Raw genomic sequence first — 21,674 nt, 5'->3', positions numbered from 1 at the left:
TGCAAAAAATAACTCCTCAATTTGTATGGCATTGGTGATGCTTCTCTTGAAATGCTTCTATTGTTAAACATTGAGTCCTCACATTTGTCAGCACCAAGGAATTTTATCCTTCTTGTGTTGCCTCTGACCCAAAATAGGTCATCCACCATCTCTTTCATTGATGGTCTCTTCCTCCTTTCTAAGTGAAAGCATTCTCTTGCTATCCATGTCATATCTTGCATTTGTTGCTTTTTCAGGCTTGAATACTTTTTTATCTAAGATTTCTTTGAGACGACTGTGGTCGAGCCTTGATAAAAAAAGAAAGACTAGATAAACTCATCTCCTCACTGTCCCTTTCTTCAAAGATCGGTTTCAAAGCAGCTAAAAGCTCAACCAAGACTACACTAAAACTATATACATCACTTTTTTTAGTAAATTGAAATATTTTGAAGTACTCGGGATCTAGGTAACCCCTTGTGCCCTTCATATTATACGTAGTAACATGTGTGTTATTGGAAGCTGAGATCAGATAAGATATCCCAAAGTCTGCAACTTTGGGAAAGATGATTTTACATCCCGATGGAAAATGGGTTGAGATGCTCCAGAATGCAAATAAGTCAAAGCCTCCCCTGTCTCAATTGCAATTTGTAGATGTGAAGGCCAAGACAAAGACCCATCTTTAGAGTGTAAATGTTCATAGAGTGTTCCGTTTGAAACAAATTCTGATACCAACTATGGAAATTCAGTTTGGATACAACAACCTAACATTTTCACTATGTTTCTATGATTTATTTGAGAGAGAATAGTGACTTCATTTAGAAACTCATAATCATCCTCTAGTTTTAAAGCTTGCTTGGACTTTTTAATGTCTACAAGAATACCATTTAATAGAACGGCTGTGAACACAATTCCACAACCACCGCTTCCCAACACCATTTCCTGTGAATAATTATTATAAGCTCTTGCAAGTTCTTTGGCAGAAAATATTTCGAGGCTTTCTTAACCCACTGTAGAAAATTTTTGTTGTTGCAACAATTGATAATATTTGGCTTCCACAAGTTTCAAGGAGTGTTTCTTTAGCCAGCAAACCAAAAGAGACGCTGCTAAACAAACAACCACAAACGAAGAGAACGATCCTGTATATGTCACCACATCTCAAAGATCAAACTTTATGATAAAAGTAAAGTATTTTTCAATTATCTTGCAACCAAACAATTTGAATAACTCAAACACAAACAATGTATTGAATATTTGGTTACCCATAATTGCAGGAAAGACAAGGCTATTTAAATTGGCAGACTTGCATCCTGTCCCATTTGTAAAGCCATCACCCACAAATCCTTTTGCACATAAACAATTATATGATCCTGCCAAATTGTGGCATATTCCCCCTTGCTTTGCTCCAACACACATACTCCGGTTTGTGTGACTGGTACATTCGTTTATATCTGAAGATTTACCATCATTGTTGAAAGGGTTATAATTAAGATTTGAAAGAGTAATATGAAAAATGCATTAAACAGGGCTATCTAAGTCAGAAAAAGATGAGGTGTACCTGTGCAATCAGTGCCATTGGAGTATCCGTTTCCTTCATACCCAGGTGGGCATTTGCAAACGTATCCTTTTCCTGAAGGCGCGTGAAAACATTGTGCATAGATGGAACATGAATAATCAGGCGTTGCTTTGGCCTCGGAACAATCCTGTTCCCCGATACCCCAGTTAAGGCGGAGGCCATAATCCGCGCCCCTCCTTTCTCTCCAAAAGATGTCTGTTTCATTATCGGCAATGGTGAAGGTGGAGGGGTCCATTATGGTGGAGAAGCCGCATTTAGTATGGTTATCATTGTGCAAATGAAACATACCACCACCTGTGATATTTACAAATGGTAAATTATCAGGGAGGTTAATTTTGCAGCAGCCGTAGCGACAATATGGTTGATCACTTTGAAGGTCGATTGTCACACATCTGGCCTCTCCCAAATCCCCAAAACTGTAGGTACCAAATGTTTGGTTGCCGACAACCACTAACCTATTGAAATCTGAAATAGTGAAAGGCCCCCGGGAAGATAGCTCAAAGTAGTTTCTCGCACCAATCTTTGGATCACAGGAAGAGGCATACATAAAATAAGAACTTATGATGAGATGACCCTCATAATCGATATTCATAACCTTCGAAGAGTTACCTTGAAAATAAAAAAAATCGAGAATTAAATCCATTAAGAGTAAAATTAATTCTATAGGCAGAAAAGTGTGGAGAGAGCAGCTCAGTAAATCCATCTTTTCTGCATGAGATCTGAAAATCAGGGTGTCCACAATGGGAATTGTCGATCATTGAACCGCACTTTTTAGGAACACATCTGGCAGCAGTAAAGCCCACCAAATAGACACAAATAACAAAGTGAAAAACAACTCTCCAAAGCATTTGCGTCTGCAACACAATCTTTACTTTAGCAGAAAACGTGATATAAAATGTGAAGTTCCTCAACTCTGATTGTTAAAAACCTTGTTAATCAAATTCAATTTCTTTCTCGCTGCACTCACTTATAGGATCCACATGAATAATTCCTAATAAGCTGCTGAAAATGTAATAAGCTACGAAACTTTTCATTGTTGCGACGGATTTGGCCATGCGGATGATAGGAGGTCTCGCTTGGACACGTGGCTAAAAATATAATAAGAACGTTAAATGTTTTTGAATTAAAAAGCAGTCAAATAAGAGGGTTGGCCCTCACAAACAAACTGGTAACTACCAGCAGATTACCTCTACACAAAATTAATCTCCACTGCTGTCAATTCAAAAACAACATACAAAATAACATAATAAAAGTCTTACTAGACATCAAACTAATATTGCCTATAATAATGCTAAACTGAAAAAGTTTATCAACAAAGCCGGAAACGCCTCAAACCAAACTAAGAGTGTTAAATGTTATTGTAGATAGACACTCTTCCAACGTAGACAAAACAAACGTAGCTCGGGAACATCTAGGAATTGCAATGACAATTACACTCAAAGCGTTTTGCGTTTTTAGCCGAATGTCCCGATAGGTATGCCGAAGTACATTCTCTTCAATTTGACAAATTCATTTTAAATAATAGAACGTGATTGAAATTTTTATAATAATTTTTGTTAATCTTAATAGAGGTATAGAAATGATAAATGCAGTAAATGCCAATAGATCTCATTGACATAAAAATATTGAATTAATTAAACGTAAATGAATTTTTAATTTAGTACTCTAAATGCTATTGAACATGGAAATGTGCATAAGAATGTAATATTGTATAATTATGGCAATGTGCATGAGAATGTGATATTGTATAATTATGGCAGTAATATTATTTCTCCTACAAATATGATGACTATTTCATCCATATTTGCAATTAAATTTTTTTGTTGATTCTTATTACAGATGGGTTATGAAAATGAGTCTTGAATCTTAATTGATAATTAGGTACAAACTTTGGGAAGGCTGATTGGAGACTATTTCACAAATGCAATCTTTAAATACAATCTTTCAAATGAGTCAGTTCAGTCTACTAGTGCTCAATTTATTGTTTGTGAATTATTACATTCATTAGTTTTACTTGCTATTTGTCAATTCTAATTATACTTCAAATCTCCTCATGACTCTTTTATGACACCTCATATTTGCCACTCATTTAATGAGGAACAAATTTTCATTTTATTTGTAAATATTATCTCAAATGTAGCATAGTACCCATTGCCATAGATTTTAGATTAATTTAATTTATTTCTAGTCACAAAGTTTATCCATGTTGTTTATAACACAAACTACAAAAATATATTTCATTTTTACCAAGCATGACTAGATATGGCAGATTAGCCAGAGGGATTTGTGATGATCCCCTTAATTGCCTCATATTATCGCTCTATTTTCGTCAAAAAATTCCACGTCATGCATATATAGACATCTTTTATGATACTTTGTTACACAATAGTAGATGGTGTCCATTAACCTAGTTGCCAGGATAGGAAAAATGTGACAAAGGTTAGCATAACTATGTAGGTGAACCAAATGTTTAATTCTTAAAATGTGGGGAATTTTTTATTATAAAAAAAAATAATAATAAGTAATAACACGATCCTTAGAAACTACTTGGCTATCGATTTACTTTCAAAATTTTAGAAACAATTGATAATTCCATTACATAACAATTTCTAAGCACCTACTCGCAATTTCATCATGGAACATGTATATAATTTCCCAAACAATCTATTTTGTGCTCCTAACATTATATCATTTTAAATAGACTACTCCACTACTTTTGACGTGGCTAGTGCTATAATGTTATGCAAGGTCAATTTTTATAATACTTTGAAATGTTATGGACACCAAGAAGTATCTCCCTTAATTTTTAAAGATGTAGGCAAATATTAGAGCTAACATAGAAAAAAAAATGTGACTATGAACTACTACAAGAATTGAAGAGAAAAACTAAAAACACAACTAGGTCGCTATTGATAGACCTCTACACATTTGAAAAGGTTAATTTGTATAGAATATTGTTGATAGTTTGTGAAGAGCTAAGCTCAAGACACCACAATATTTTTGGTTTAGTAAAGCTTATATGCTCATCCATTGTTTGGATTTATCAACTTGTTCAATTACTTTTCAAACATTACCAATAGACTGAATTATATGCCTTGCAAATGCCATCATGTTGAAGAAATTTATTGAAAATTTAAAGGTCAACCACTCTTTCTCATTAGTACAGACTAAGAGAAAAAAACTGGACATATACTCTCTCATTAGTACACACACCAAGAGGAAAAAACTCCACATATAACTATGAAACACACACCAAGAGGGAAAAAACTCCATCTATAACTATGAAATACCACCAACACTACAAGAAAAAAAGAAAGAAAGTGTGTCACCTTGTCACTCTAAGTGATCCCTATAGATGCCCTTGTCATATTTTCTCACTAGTGTTACTAACAAATTAGAATATTATTATGGTCAAATGTGATGTATGGGCAGAGGCATAGGAAAATAAAAAACACCAAACACAATGTGCTACAACACAATAAAAATATATTATATTTAATTCATGGCGATTTCAAATGAATACATAGTGCCTTTTTATAGGAAAGTGTACAATATTCTAGAGAAATTTAGCATTAGCTGAGAAGACAAAATATCTACAAATTTTTGAAAAATACTATAGCTAAAAAACTTCTAGAAAATACTTCAGCCACATAACCTAGACCTAAACCTAATACTCTAGAAACATCTATTATGCCTTTACATTTCATTTGAGGGGAAATTACACATTCCAACACTCCCCCCTAATTTCAACCTAAAATGCTGTTGCATACAAATTCCAAATCCTTTCTTTTGCCTGATGCCAAAATGCCATTTTTTGATAATCTTCATAATTGTTAATGTCTTCATTAATAGTGTCTCCCAAGGCTGCAACCGTTAATTTCTACAAACATTTTCTAAGCAATTGGCTGCCAACGGTTTCCTCTTTTCACTAGATCCATTGATAATCTTGCCTCATTTGTCACACATCTTGATAACCTTTTGCCTCTTTGATGCCTTGCTCTAATCTATTTCCCAATGTTGCTACATTCCTTCTTATACTTGAACATTTGTACCTAAATAAACCTCTAATCATTCTTGCAATTCTTTGCCAATTTGATCCATAGTTCCATCCACAATCCATTTTGATGCAACCTACCATAAAATCTTCATTGCACTCTTTATTCCAACATGTCTTATCACAATGATTTTTCAAGCCACAAATATTACACGAATTTAAATCCCAACACCTATCCTTTCTATGCCCTTTCCTATTAAAATGTGAACATTGCACAATCTTTAACCCTTCAATTGACTCTCTCAACCCTTTATTCATCTTTCCACTACCTAGATCATATCCAAGACCTGCATATTTTGGCTTGATTGTAGTCTCAATCGGATTCCTTAATCCCTGTTCATCCTTTCCTAAAACTTTACCTTTGAAACCCATTATTTTCATAATCTTCAAACTAATATTGTCATTATAATAGCTAGAAGTTTTGTCAATACAATTTTCATGTTCATCATTACACTCCTTTTTGCAAACGACTTTAGCAAAATCACATTTCTCAATCTCATAATCACTCAAATCATTTGTGTCACAAGATACATCACATAAAAATGGTTTCACATCCAAACATTCTTTCTCTTTTTTCATAGCAGACATTTCCTTCTTTAACACATTATTTTTCTCTTCCAATTTCTTCACATTTTCTTCTAAAACTTTGTTCTTTTTCTTAGCATCATCAAAAAAATACTTTTCTTCTAATTCTTAATTTTTCTCTCTAAGCTTACATGTTTCCTTCACCTACCAATTATGTACTTCTTTCACAAATTTTAGCCTATTCTCTAGCTCTTCAATTGCCTCTATATGGAGACTAATTTCATTTAACAATTTAGACTTTTCTTCTCCCATTTCATTTCTTACTTTTCCTAATTCCTTTCAAAAAAAATATTTTTCACACAATAATCTTGCATTTTCTTCCTTCACAATCACTAATTCTTCTTCTAACTTATTTGCCTTCTCTTTTTGAACTCTACCGGATTTTCCCATTGAAATCAACAATTTGACACACTTTACTCTATCTTTTAGAAAATTCTAAATACCTTTTTGCTTCCAGAATTAAATCTTCAAATAGCTTGAAACAAACCTTTAGACGGATAGACTCCTCACAATATTCTTCTACTATTATAATTTCTCAAATGTAATTAAATAATTATAAGAATTCACACCATACCTTTTTTGCCAACTTTTCCTCTTTTTTTCTCTTCCTGTAACACAAAAAATCCTCCACCATTTAGCAGCACCAACACACCACTTGCTCTTTTATCACAATTTGAAATTCTGTCCAACCTTCTATCCAACTAGGCTTTGATACCAATTTGATGAATGGGTAGAGGCACATCAAAATGCAAAACACCAAACACAATGTGCTGTGACACAATAAAAATATATTATGTTTCATTCACAGTGATTTCAAATGAATACATGGTGCCTTTTTATAGGCAAGTGTACAATATTCTAGAGAAATCTAGCATTAGCTGACAGGACAAAATATCTACAAATTTTTGAAAAATACTATAGCTTACTCAAACTTCTGGAAAATACTTTAGCTGATATAACCTAGACCTAAACCTAATACTCTAGAAACATCTATTATGCCTTTACAATTTCCCCCAGCAAAATGGTCTTAACCATACCAAATTTCATCTTAATTTGTTAAACAAATTTAGACTACTATCAACAAAAAGTGTGAGCTTTAACTAGCCCCTAATCTACAACATTTACAAAATTAAAATAATAACAAGATGACATGTCATGTTCACATTAATAGAATAATGGGGACAACCTTTCAAAGTTAAAAAAAAACTCAAGAAGGAGCACCCAATTGGTGGGGATTTAATGATCATAAATTCCATTTTCTAAAAAGCTCATGCCTATGTATGAAATTAGAGATGAGATAATGTAGATTAGAGTCAAGCTAGCATGTATTGCTCTTGAGCAATTTCTCTATTTCATTGAATGTAAATAGTTAAGTGTGCATGAAAGCATATATTAATATTCATGTGACAAAATTATCATAATGATATAACAATCATCTCTCTGATTTTTAAAATACAGTATGACAGTTTGAATTTGAAACTGTAAAGTATTGAATAGCCTTGTAACATTAACCTCCAACATTATTGAGGTGATGTTTGCTTTTAAATATAGGAGATAATAAATTCAAAAGTGAAATTTTCAAAAGCCTTAAATTTCGGTCTTGTAAAACCACAAAAAATTAGAATTTACATATCTATAAAATGGTCTCTAGAAGTCATAAAAATTTAGTAAATGAGCATGGTGGGTATCATTGACCTAAAACCTGCACATGGTTGTTCTGAGAAAAGAATAGGGTAAAAGTATAAATGGCATTAGACATCAAGTTAGAATTATGCCAATTATGGAGTAGGAAACATGATAAAGTGAAACATTCCACAGTAATCAATATTTGTTAACACAAACTAAAATGTCATGTTATGGAGAAGTTGAGGAGGAGTGTTAAAAGAAAATAAAGAGAAGAAATTTGGAAAAAATGGGGTCGACATAAAAATTAAAGAGCCTCCTGTAGCAACAATTTGTGTTTTCAAAAACAATTGAGTTGATAAATTTATGGAAAAGTCAATTTCCACCATTTTTTGTTTCTTAATTTCAAAGGAATATTATATTTATTTTGTAAGATTTGATCAATATGTTAAAAAAAACAAAGGCTAATGTAAACAACATGAAAAAGAAAATAATGATTGCAAAGCTAAGGACTAATTTACATGAAGATCACATTAAACCCAACATGGAACCAATAGAAAAACTAACCTAAAATCATTTTCTTTTGAAAGAACTCGGCAACAAAGTTACAAATATTTGCAAAGTGCAGTCTTAAAACAATATTCTCATATGGAGAAAAAATGGTGGTATTAAATATTGTTAAAAGAAGAGAAGACAACTCTGCTACAATGTTTGAAGTAGACACAAGAGAGAAAGGAAGGAAATGAAATAAAACAGCAGCAATTAAAACTCAAACTATAAACCACACATTTTCCATTAAACAAGAAATAAGATTTGCATTAACATTGCCAAAAGAGCTGTCCAAAAATGCTCTGTTTTTCATACACAACAAAAAGCTCTGTTTGCTGCCCCTAATTTTTTTTTTACCTACAGCTGCATACAATACACTTTCTTCTTGCATAATGAGTTGCAAAAAACTTTACAAAAGATAGCTTTTTACACACAAAAGCTTCCAGAATAAGCTGGAATAAAATAAGCATAAAAAGTTCTCGAAAGAACTTGCTTGACTTGCTTGCTATGCAAGCTAAACAAAAAACCATTTAAAAATAAAGGTAGTTGAGAAAGCTACGGAGGGGTAGAGAAGATTAGAATAAATTTTATTTAATTTTTCTAGCCAGGCTGGCTGTCCCGTCAACCATCACTCCCCCTTAATCTTCACTACCATTCATGTCTGTGACTCCAATTCCATCTCGAATGTACACAAAATCTTTCTTTGCAAGTGGCTTTGTGAAAATATTTGCCAGTTGTTCTTTAGACCTACAAAACTAAAAATAAATATTACCATTGTTTACCAATTCTCTAATGAAATGATATCTAGTATCTATGTGCTTAGTTCTTTTATGGAAAACATGGTTTTTGGACAAGGCAATTGCTGAATTGTTGTTACAATAGATCTTTGTTGTTCCATCTTCTTGATGCCCCAACTCTGAAAGTACTCTCCTCATCCAAATTGCTTGACAAGCTGCTGATGTGGCTGCAATGTACTTTGCTTCAGTTGATGAGAGGGTGACAATAGGTTGCTTCTTTGATCTCCAAGAGATAGCACCGGTGCCAAGATGAAAAACATATCCGAAAGCACTTTTTCTATCATCCATGCTACCTCCATAATCACTATCTGTGTATCCAATCAACTTACAATCATTTGAAAATGTGTACAAAATTCCAAAATTCTTTGTTCCAACTATGTATCGTAAAATTCTTTTTCTAGCTTTCCAATGTGACTCTTTTGGTTTTCCCATAAATCTTGAAATGAGACTAACACCAAACATGATGTCCGGTCTTGTAGCTATTAAATACATGAGGCTACCAACTAATCTTTTAAATAAAGTTGCATCAAGAGTAGAGCCTTGATCATTCTTACTAAGTTTTAAACCCAATGCAACGGGTGTTGGTGCTGGATTAACTTTTTCCATCTTAAACCTCTTCAACACATCATTTGTATACTTGCTTTGACAAATGAAAATACCTTGATTAGTTTGACTTACCTCCATGCCAAGAAAGTATTTCATAATGCCTAAATCAGTCATTTCAAATTCTTTTTTCATGGCTTCCTTAAATAAATTAATTTCCATATCACCTGTAAATATCAAGTCATCTACATACAAGCAAACAATCAACATTTCATTTTGTTCATTCACTTTGACATATAAGGTTGGTTCATTGCCACACTTGCCAAAGCCATTAATCACAAAATAAGAATCTATTCTGCTATACCACACTCTAGGAGCTTGCTTTAAACCATATAGTGCCTTTTTCAATTTGTATACCTTATGTTCTTGCCCTAAAATTTCATAACTAGGTGGCTGATTTACATACACTTCTTCCAAAATGCCATTTAGGAATGCTGATTTGGCATCCATTTGGTAAACCTTCCAATTGTTTTGAGCTGCAATAGATAAGACCATCCTTATTGTATCCAATTTTTCCATGGGTGCAAAAGTTTCATTGTAGTCTATACCGAGTTGTTGTGCAAAGCCTTTAGCTACTAGTCTTGCCTTGTGTTTTTCTACTTTTCCATCAGCATTATACTTTGTTTTGTAAACCCATTTAACTCCAATTACATCCTTGCCTTTAGGAGGATCAACTAGATCTCAAGTTTCATTCTTTTCTATTGACTGAATTTCTTCATCCATGGCTGCAATCCATTTATCATCTTCTACTACTTCTTCAAAATAAATTGGATCAACATGTGCTAAGAATGCAAAATTAGTGCATAAATCATCATTTTCAGCCTCATCTAATTCATCATAAATCTACCTTAGACTTCTTGTCTTCTTTGATGTGTTAATTGGTCTTGATCTCAATGATGCAAATGTTGGATTAGAAGACCCATTGCTGTTATTACTTGCTGATGTAGTGTTTGCTATGCTTGCTGCCCTTAAAGGTGTTGTTGGTGCATTAGCTTGTGTAGGTACATTTACTTGTGTAAGTGGATTCAACCTTTGAGTCTCATCCTCTTCATCCTCTTGTTGAAAACTAGCTGCTCTTGTTGTTGTTTTATGTATGCTGCCATCTCATGCTTCTTCTTCAATAAACTCAACATCACAGCTGATTATCAACTTCTTTGTAATGGGATTGTATAGCTTATATGCTTTGAAATGCTCACTATAACCAACAAAAATACATTTCTCTCCTTTGTCATCTAATTTTTGTCTTAACTCTCGAGGAACTAAGGAGTATGCCACACATCCAAAAACTCTCAAATGTGAAATGTTATGCTTCCTTTTGCTCCAAGCTTCATTGGGTGTTTTATTTATCACTGCCTTTGTTGGACACCTATTCAAAATGTATGTTGAGCATGCAACAGCTTCAACCCAATACTCATTTGGTAGATGTTTTTCTTTTATCATACTTTTTTCCATTTCCATGATTGTTCTATTCTTCCTCTCAACTACTCCATTTTGTTGAGGAGTATACCTTGCTGTAAATTATTTGTGTATGCCATTTTGTTTGTAAAAATTATAAAAATCATTTGACAAATACTCTCCACCTTGATTGGTTCTCAATGTTTTTATAAAATAAACACTCTCTTTTTCAACTTTTGCCTTGAATTCCTTAAAACAGTAAATGCATCTGATTTGTATTTCAAAAAATAAACCCATGCTTTTCTACTAAAGTCATCTATAAATGTTATGAAATAAAGCTTTCCACTAATGGATGGTGTTTGCATAGGTCCACAAATGTCAGAATGCACTATTTCGAGTGGTTGTTTGGCTCTATAGGACTCTCCTACTAAAAATAATTTCCTATGTTGCTTTGCCAAAATGCAACTCTCACATGTGGTCTTAACAGGCTCTATTGGTGGCAGTCCACAAACCATTTTCTTGTTGTATAGTAGTTGCAATCCTTTGAAGTTTAAATGCCCAAGCCTTAAATGCCATAACCAAGTTTCATTTTTATATGATGCTTTAAAAGCTACTTCATCAAGCTTTTGCAATCCTTGTGACTCTAAAAATACTTCACTTTGAATCTTCAATGGAAACATTGTATTTTTTATCATTTCAACTTTTGCAATTAGCCTATTGCTTGGTTTCTTGTCTAAAATAACACATTCACCATTTTCAAAATAAACTCTATACCCTTTTTGCACTAATTGTCCAATACTAATGAGATTATGTTGTAATCTAGGGACATAATATACATCAGAGATTTGTTTTGTCTCACCTTGCTTAGTTTTTATGCCAATTGATCCTTTGCCCATGATTGAAACTCTTTGATTGTTTCCTAGGTTTACTTCTGATTTTATTGAATCATCTATTGTTGAAAACATCTCCTTATTACTGCTCATGTGATTACTACAACCACTATCTAAAAACCACACTTCTTTGGAACTCTCTTGTGCTGCATTACATGTTATTAATATAGTGTCTTGCTCACTAGTGTTGGGCTTGTTTTCATTTGTAAAATGTGCCTTTTGTTTGTTCAAACAATATTGTTTTTTCCTACATTCTGATGCAAAATACCCAAATTCGCTGCAATAATGACATTGGATGTTTGATTTATCATACCTTTCTCCTTGATGATGGCTATGAGAATGACTGCTCCCCCTTCCTCTTGTTGATGTAAAATGGGGTTGTGGGCTTGATGTTGGTCTTCTACTTTCATATTGTGCATTGTCTCTTCCTCCCCTTGGTGAGAAATGTCCTTTGCCTCTACTGTAGTTTGATCTCCCTCTTGTTCTACCAAATGATAACAAAGTTTTGAATGTATTTTCCAATGATGATGACCTAGAATGGTTTAGTCTTTGCTCATGTGTCAAGAGTGATCCCATTAATTCATCTAGAAACAACTGGGTAAGATCTTTGGACTCCTTAATGGCCACTACAACTGGGTCAAATTTCATGGGTAAACTTCTAAGTATTTTCTCCACAACCTTTTGGTCTTTAATAGTGTCTCCATAAGACCTTAGCTGATTTACTATTGACATTGCATGAGTGAAAAAAAAATCTATTGAATCTGAGTCCTTCATTTGTAAATTTTCAAAATCCCTTCTAAGAATTTATAATTTTGCCATTTTTACCTTGCTTGTGCCTTGGTATGCTGTTTGTAGACTATCCCATGCTTGTTTTGATCTCGTGGCAACTACAAGCTTTGGAAAGATGGATTCTTCCATTTCTTGTTGAATGAAGAAGAGTGCCTTAGCATCTTTCTTTTTATTTTCTTCTAATAAATATTTATCTGCTTGTGAAAGTGCTTGAAATGCTGTTTGATTTGCTGGTTCTGTGAACCCATTTTCAACAAGATTCCAAATGCCTTGAGAACAAAACATAGTTTTCATCTTGATGCTCCAATAGTCATAATTTTTACCATTAAAAATTGGAATCTGGAGCTATGAAATGCTTCCACTTGTTCCTTTCATAATTCTTCAGCCTAAAATTGTCTTTCAACAAATACCCTTTTCCTTCTTTGCTCCAAACTTGTCAAAAACTTCAACTTGCTCTTCAATCTTCAACTCCAAGGTCTTCAAGTTGAACTTCACTCTTCAAATTTCACAACCTGCTTTGATATCATGTTAAAAGAAGAGAAGATAGCTCTGCTACAATGTTTGAAGTAGACACAAGAGAGAATGGAAGGAAATGAAATAAAACAACATCAATTAAAACTCAAATTGTAATCCACACATTTGCCATTAAACAAGAAATAAGATTTGCATTAACATTGCCAAAAGAGCTGTCTAGAAATGCTTTGTTTTTCATACACAACAAAAACCTCTGTTTGCTGCCCATGTTTTTTTTAACCTACAGCTGCATACAATACACTTTCTTCTTGCATAATGAGTCGCAAAAAACTTTACAAAATATAGCTTTTTACACACAAAAGCTTCCAGAATAAGCTGGAATAAAATAAGCATAAATTTTTTTGGAAAGAACTTGCTTGCTATGCAAGCTACACAAAAAGCCATTTTAAAATGAAGGTAGTTGAGAAAGCCATGGAGGGGTAGAGAAGATTAGAATAAATTTTATTTAATTTTTCCAGCCAGGTTGGTTGTCCCATCAACCAACAATAATAGCTTCCGAAATAAGGTATCGAGATGGATAGAAACTATTTTTCAAACAATATTAAAAAAAGGGAGTTTAAACAAATGCACAAATAGTAGGCACTGCAACCTTCAACAATGGAAAATAAGGATATAGAAAATATGATTGCAGATTTCAATCAAACACTCAAAGAAAACTCTGGTCAAATTCAGTGCACATTAGTGGCTTGATATAAGGCTACATGAACTTAGGCAAACCGATATCTAAATATTATATATATATATATATATATATATGAATATGAAATACACTTAGCATTTGAAATGGTCTATTTTTAGCAAGGTTGCATGGGTACTCGTACCCACACCCCTGGTACTCGTACCCATCGAGTACCCACGTACCCAAGTATCGGGTACACGTATCCCACGTACCGGGTACTCGGTGGAGAGCATCATAGCTAAGGACCTTGATTAAGATTTTGATTTTGGTTTTTTATTTTTGTATTAGCTTGTTTATCAAACTTAATTCAATAACAAATCAATTTGAAACTTTGGTACTCATTAACAATAAACTTTATCACTGTTCAAGTCATAAGTTTATCATTTGCAATATGTCATTGTTATATGATTTAGGATCCTCTTGTTCATGTTTAAAGTCTGCCTTCTTTGTTATGCATCTAAGCATTTATCATGTATTATTATTTCAAACATATAGCAAATCTGAAACTGAAAACAATATATTACATTTGCAAACTTTATCACTGTTCTTGTTTTGAAAAACTATTGTCATGACTCATAATTTCAGATTTTTTATAAATATAAAGGTATAATTTTTAAATAAGTTTGACATTCCCAAGTACCTCCGTCCCCTATTATGAAAAATACTTTAAACATTAAACATTCAGCAATAGCATATATATATATATATATTTCAAATTTCTTGTTTTGAATGCTCAATGTCATGACTCATGACGTATATTTTGATTTTTATATTTTCTATAAAATATTAATAATATAGAAAAAATAGGCATACACACGTACCCCCGTCCCCTATTTTGAAAAATATGCGTACCCGTACCCGTTCCCGTACCCATCCCCGTTCCCGTACCCACGTACCGTGCAACCTTGATTTTTAGCAATTTAGTTTTGATAGACATTTATCAAGAATGAGAAGTCTACAATGAAAAATCTAAAGTATGCATTTTGCATTTTAAATATAGAATCAAACCTTAATTGCCAACTATCCATATTAGCAAGATCACGATCAACAAACCTGTGACTTGCATGCGACGGTAAATAAACCCGATCTAATCAATTTTCTTACGTTGGCAGGTAATCAATTTATGTTAATGGCAGTGCATGACTACATATTCATAGAACTTGGGAATGAATTGAAGAGCAATACTGATTCAAACCTCAATAGGAGACAAATCATGGAGGAAGGAAAGGCCTCAAGCAGCGAGGGCAATGTTGAGCATGAAAGGCCAACCCAGAATATATTTTAGGGCATTAGAAGAGCATAAGAGATGGTTGAGAGTGCCTTTTGCCATCCTCTCATAAATCACAATTTGTTCTGACTTGAAGTTTTCTTTTCCCTGTGAGGGAAAAAATATGGACATGAATCCCACCACAAAGAAAAGATGAGGGTTATACAGTTGTGCCACAGACCTCAACTCTGCCGCCCATTAACAGACTTTGGAAACACAGTTATGACAAGTTCGTTATCCAAAAAAATCCAGTTATCCAACATTACAAAACACATTTAAAACATTCGAATGAGAAAGAGAATCATAAATTTAATTAGAAACAAATTCAGAAACCAATTTGTGCTTTAAAACTATCAACATTTAAGTTGTTGATGGAAGGAAATAACACAACCTTATAGATGGGCGAGGCAATGCGAGTAATATCTATATTTGTTTTGTTTTGCTCAAGGAAGTAGCATAAAAGGGCCCCTGTGCCTCCATCTCTGAATGATAATCATTTGGAGGGCCACTTCTTCCCAAGTGAAAGGCCGCAATATGGTGAGTTGTTGTTTGGGAGGAGGCAGTGGAGGCTCGACAACTATGACTGCACTACTCTTGCTCTGGCTATTTAAATGGCTCATTTCCCATGACCATTGGAACCCATTCTTAGCTGAATGATACTCCACCTCATCATCACCCCCCTTCTTTTTCTCTTTCAATTTTCTGTTAATGCTAATAATTTCACTCCACAGATTATTGGTTTTAGGCTTTATTTTAAGCAGGTCCCTATTTTTTAGAGACCTGCTATTCTGGAGAACCTTGTATGCAGAATAATAGAGGATTGACTATATAAAAAAAAATTCAGTTATCCAAAAGAAAACAAAGGATTCGGTTCTATAATGTCGATCTTGCTCCAATATGTGAAATGTCTGTCATGTTTGACACGTTACCGTTTCGAGGGGCTGTACCTCTTGTATAGCCTGCAGTTGAGCAGAACCTCTCATGTGGTCCTAACCAAGGAATGGTCGACTTCGTCTGCCTTAGCTGGTATCTTAACCGTTATGAGCTACTGGAAATGCCAGGACAAATATATCATAGGGTGGAAATCACCCAGGAAATAGTATCTCTATAGAGAAATCTCCAGGGAGGCACAACAATTATGGGTCTGAAGTTTATTCTAGGGCAGATAATCGTAGTTAGAAAAAAATAGAAATACTAAAGGGAAAAGCGTTATCTTTCCATTTTTCCTTGAAAGCACAGTGTAATGTGCAGTCTACGACCCACATATTATCAGAATACAAGCCCACAAGATAAGAATACACAAAGGCTGAAAAAATGAGATAGAGAGGGTGACTACGAAGTTGGAAAAATCATGTAGGACACGGAGCTCCGCAATACCTCATTTTTTTCATGTCTTCACAGGTGTAGCGTAGTACTCTACATGGAAAAGCTTCAGGGAGCCAAGTTATGTTCCAATATCAATTTGTGATATCGTACTAATATCTTTAATAGTTGTGTGTCTGTATGTAGGTATTCGTCTTTTTAATATACTTTGCCTTTACCAAACTTCAATTTCATGACTCTTTACAAAGGTTAGCATGTCCATTCTGAGTTGTAATTTGTGACAGAAGTTCATGCATACAAATTTTCATAGAGTGACTGATATGGAACGATCGAAGGAGATTTTCATTATGCTCCCTTCATTGGCCTTTTAGGGTGTGTATCTTTTCTATCAAATTTTTGTGCTTTGGTCACCAACTATGACTCTTCACATTATTACTGCGAGATTTTCCACCGAAATGTTATGACACTCTGGTGGTGTAGGACCCGTAAAATGACAAATCCAACAAAATTTCTGACTTTTACGATGGTTGCAAGTTTCAACAATTTCTTTGAAGAAGCAAGCAGATATCTCTTAGTTCCATCAACTTCTTCCAACCTGTATCAAAGAGAATTAAAAATTGCAAGCGAAGGATCTCTAGACTAGCTACATAACCTGCAAGATTCGAAACAAAAGTGTCCATCTTACTTGAGAGAATTCTTGAGCTATTCAGAATGTTTAGCAACGAAATCCTTGATAGACTTGAGGCTCGGAGAATCAAATGCACAAACATAGCGATGTTCAACATTGGGATGTTCCAGGAGGAATATTTGGTTATTGCAAGTATCATCAGTATGAACAATGGGTACAGATCCCAACGTGAATTCGAGAAACTTGAGCAATTCATAAAATCTGTCATTTCCTGTCAAATTAGCTATATACATCAAAACTGTAGGCAATGATGAACATATCGTACAAAAAAAATCAAAATATAGATACATCTAATGAGAGATAATATTGTTTGAGCAGATGTTAATCTAATAATAATGATATCACATTATCATTTAGAATAGACTAACATTTCACATGTTAGCATAAGATAAAAGTTACTGTCAATTGACACAAACTCCATTGAAAACTTCGTCCGTTTTGGTGAGCTCTGCATTGTACAACGAAACTGCTTTCAATTCATTTCAATCAGATCTCTTTCCTTGTCAGATCAATTTTATTTTTTGTTGGACATTAATTTTCATTAAATTAAAGATACTATATTCCTTCGTTGATTTAATCGCATTAGTATTTGACAGTGTGAGCTTTGATTATCACTAAAAAAAAAGATAATTTTAGAAAACAACTTTATCAGATTATTCATATCTTGATTTTATGTTGTTCACCATTAAATAAAATTGGTGAATTGGAAAGAGACATAGTTCTCAGTTTGTTTAACTTTTAGCTTATCATATTGTCAATGAGAACAATCTTTAAATATTTTAATTTTGACAGATTATATTAAGTGATCTATGGTCTTGAGTGTGATCCTTTTAATGAAAATCTAAAGAATAAGAGGCTTGTGTTCTTCTTCTTTCAACGAGATTTTAGGAATGGTTAAATCTTTTAATGATTTTTTAAATTAATATGTTGGTAAAAAAATGACTTTTGAAAACTTAGAATAAAATTACAATTGAATTTAAGATTAATTAAACAAAAATTGTAGTAATTTAACAACTTTAGATGAAGTGTTTTATATATGTATTTGTATACTATGTTATAATTGTATATAAATTTAATTTACCTTTTTATACTTTAACAAAGTTGATCCAATATAAATTTACTATTTTTTAATTTAGTTATAAAATTTATTTTACAATCTATGAGATTATTTTCATTAACTTTTTAAATTGATAAAATTTATCTAATTATGGTCGTATTAATATCATGAAATTTTTACATCTTTTCAATTTGATTATATAGATTTTTATTATTGTCAATATTTTTGCAATAAGCAGTAATAAGAGTGGGTTGACTTGTGATACAATGACAACACTCTTAGAAGCACATTAATAGAGCATAGAATTCTAGATCCACACACCTTCCTCTATCAAAAAAAAGTTTTCAAAAGGTATTAAGCAACCACATATTATCAAAACCATCGATCAAATAAACCAACATAATAGTACAGAAAACCAACTATAAATTAAAATTAGAAAACATAACATGCCTCCCAAGACAAGAGTCTAAACTTAAAATAAAAAGTAAAACAACCCAAAGAACTAGTAGACTTATTATTGTCAATATTTCAAATTAAACTTCATAGTATATCATAGAATATGAAAGCAAACTAGATCATAAAATTGGATATCAATAAAATTTACACTGTCAAAACAAATATTATCATATTGTTATTTTTATTTTCTTCATCAATTTCAAGAGATGTAACATTTAATCCAACATTTATGACATGTTGACTAAGAAATTCTCAAGTACATTCATAGGTTAAATAAATTTGACATTTTCTATAATAAATTTTCTCCATATGTTGTAATTAAGGAGGGCATTGGAGTAAATTTGTTCTCACCTATTTAAAGTGCTTTTAGTTACATCATTTAATATTTCTTAAGTTGCAATATTATTTGCATCATACATATACTTAATTTCACATTGTTGTCGTCCTAAATATATCTCCTCTCTTTGTTGAAGTGTTTATGTGTGATCCTAACCACTTTGGATCATAAAAATAATAAGGTAAATGTGTAAAAAATTATAACTTATAGTTAATATAGAGATGGTTCAAAAAGTTCTTAAATATAAAATAAAATATGATGACTTCTATAAAAATTTTCAATGAAATTGATTTTGGTAAACTTACATGAAATTAGAATAAGAACATATTTAACTAACTTTGTTCATATGGATTTTGATCCATCTTTACTCTTCCTAATAAATTATACTATTATTTTGACATTGAAACATAAAGTTTTTTGATAAGTAGGACATGATTTCCACAGCTAGTCAAATTGTGATGTGAATATCAGGATTTAACTGTGTGATTTTGAGTCAAACTCGATGACCCATGTTTCATGAGTAGTGATTCAACATGAATCCATCTCTCATGAGAATAAATGAAAGACTTAGCACTCATTGGATCTAGGTGATGCTCACCTAGATCCAATGAGTGCTAAGTCTTTCATTTATTCTCATGAGAGATGGATTCATGTTGAATCACTACTCATGAAACATGGGTCATCGAGTTTGACTCAAAATCACACAGTTAAATCCTGATATTCACATCACAATAAAGTTTTTTCACAAGTAATTTCGATGTTGAACTTTTTGTAATTATCTCATGAAAAATTGATCAATCATTGTTGATAACTTCATCCATTATAGAGATTGGTGTATTACCATTAATTATGTTTGAGGAATATGCCTATAGAGAGTGGGTAGACTACCACTTCTCACTCTATTAACCAACTTAAATGAAAACATATTCACACCAATCAAGAAAGTAAATATTGAAATTATTCAAATAAATAGATTAATATTTAGTAGGTTTTTATTATAATGCATATTAATTTAATTTGAATCAAATATTTATTGTTTTAAGCCAAACAAAATTAAATGACTCATTTGTTCACTTACTGTATTTTTCAAGTCAAGATTTTTTTCAAGGATTCTTTAAGATTATAGGAGAGATAAAGAAAAAGAGATATGGATATATAAATGGAGATATGGAGGAGAAGGGATAAAAAGATATAGATATTAGAGGGATATAATCTGATGTACAAATATGGAGGAATATAGAGTGGAAAAGATAGAGATGATAAGACAAAGTCAATTTTGAATATCTTTTTAAAAGGATATGTTGTTCATTTCATATAGGAAATGATAGAGATAGGGAGATATAGGGAAGGATAAGAAGTCAGAGGTAGAGAGAGGTAGGGGAGAGTGACTAAAATGGATAATAGAATGAGGGAAGAGAGGTAGAGTGGTGGAGAGAGAGAGAGAGAGAGAGAGAGAGAGAGAGAGAGAGAGAGAGAGAGAGAGAGAGAGAGAGAGAGAGAGAGAGAGAGGAGGGGGATGGAGGTAAGATAAGAATTGCAAAGTAATCCATATATAGTTATACAAAAGAAGAGGAATTTCTCCTAAATCTTATTGCACTTCAAACAAAATGTATTTATTCTAACAACATAAAGTAGTAAAAGTGGAAATGTTCTATCAAATAAGTTACAAGAACCGCAAAACTTAAAATTATAACCAGAAATATGGTACAAACTACTCAAGAACATCATCAAAAGTATACAAGACTATTGGCTTAACCCTTGCACCCTTAAAAGGTGCAAGTGCTAGTTATAATAATCTTCCTTGATACCTAACATCTTGGACATATTAGTTGTCAACATAATGTTAGGTGTTAGTTGATATTCCTATAATTCATGAAGCTTTCCATCCATTCTATTTTCCTATTTTAAGTACTTTCTTTTGTTGTCATGTTTGACAAATGAAACCCCAAATTTTTACTCATGTTTTTTAGCACTTTTAGGGGTTATATTTTTAGCAATGGCATGTGGATTCATAGGAAAACTATTGATGTGTGGTGTGTGTTTTTATCTTGCGAGATTTATGGTTGGATTAGAAAGGGCCAATGCATTCATTTGAGGTACCACAACCCTCATCTATCTCTATAGGGAAAACTACTTCCCATTCCATAGGCCCTCAGAGTTTTAGATCCATGGCGAAGGTGTGCATGGGTTCCCAAGATGATATTAATTAGCTTCTGATATTTTTATTTTCATATCTAATACATGTATTCTTTATTTTTAGATATGCACTGTAACAAAATTCTAAAGTGATACTCTAATTTTTATTATTATTTTCATGTCTGATATGTGTACTTTATTTCTAGATTGCACAACATAGTTCAAGTGTTTTAGTTGTAGTGGTTCCAAAAGGATTTGTTCAGATAGGGAAATTTACAGTTAATGGAGGAAAGCCTCTTGTGTTGTATCCTAGCCATGTTGTTGTCAATGTCAATAGCCACAAATGGGTTGGTGGTGGTG

General features: G+C 32.8%; 1 pseudogene; it reads right to left on the bottom strand.

Annotated features, from left to right (window-relative positions):
- Positions 1–250: 250 nt before the first annotated feature.
- LOC149554944 (wall-associated receptor kinase 3-like) overlaps positions 251–21,674 on the bottom strand; it is a 101,836-nt pseudogene continuing 80,412 nt past the window's right edge.

The sequence above is a fragment of the Cupressus sempervirens genome, chromosome 5 (assembly GCF_028749045.1).
Source record: "Cupressus sempervirens isolate cs-2001-9-10 chromosome 5, ASM2874904v1, whole genome shotgun sequence".
NCBI lineage: Eukaryota > Viridiplantae > Streptophyta > Pinopsida > Cupressales > Cupressaceae > Cupressus > Cupressus sempervirens.
This window is presented reverse-complemented; position numbering and strand designations above follow the sequence as displayed.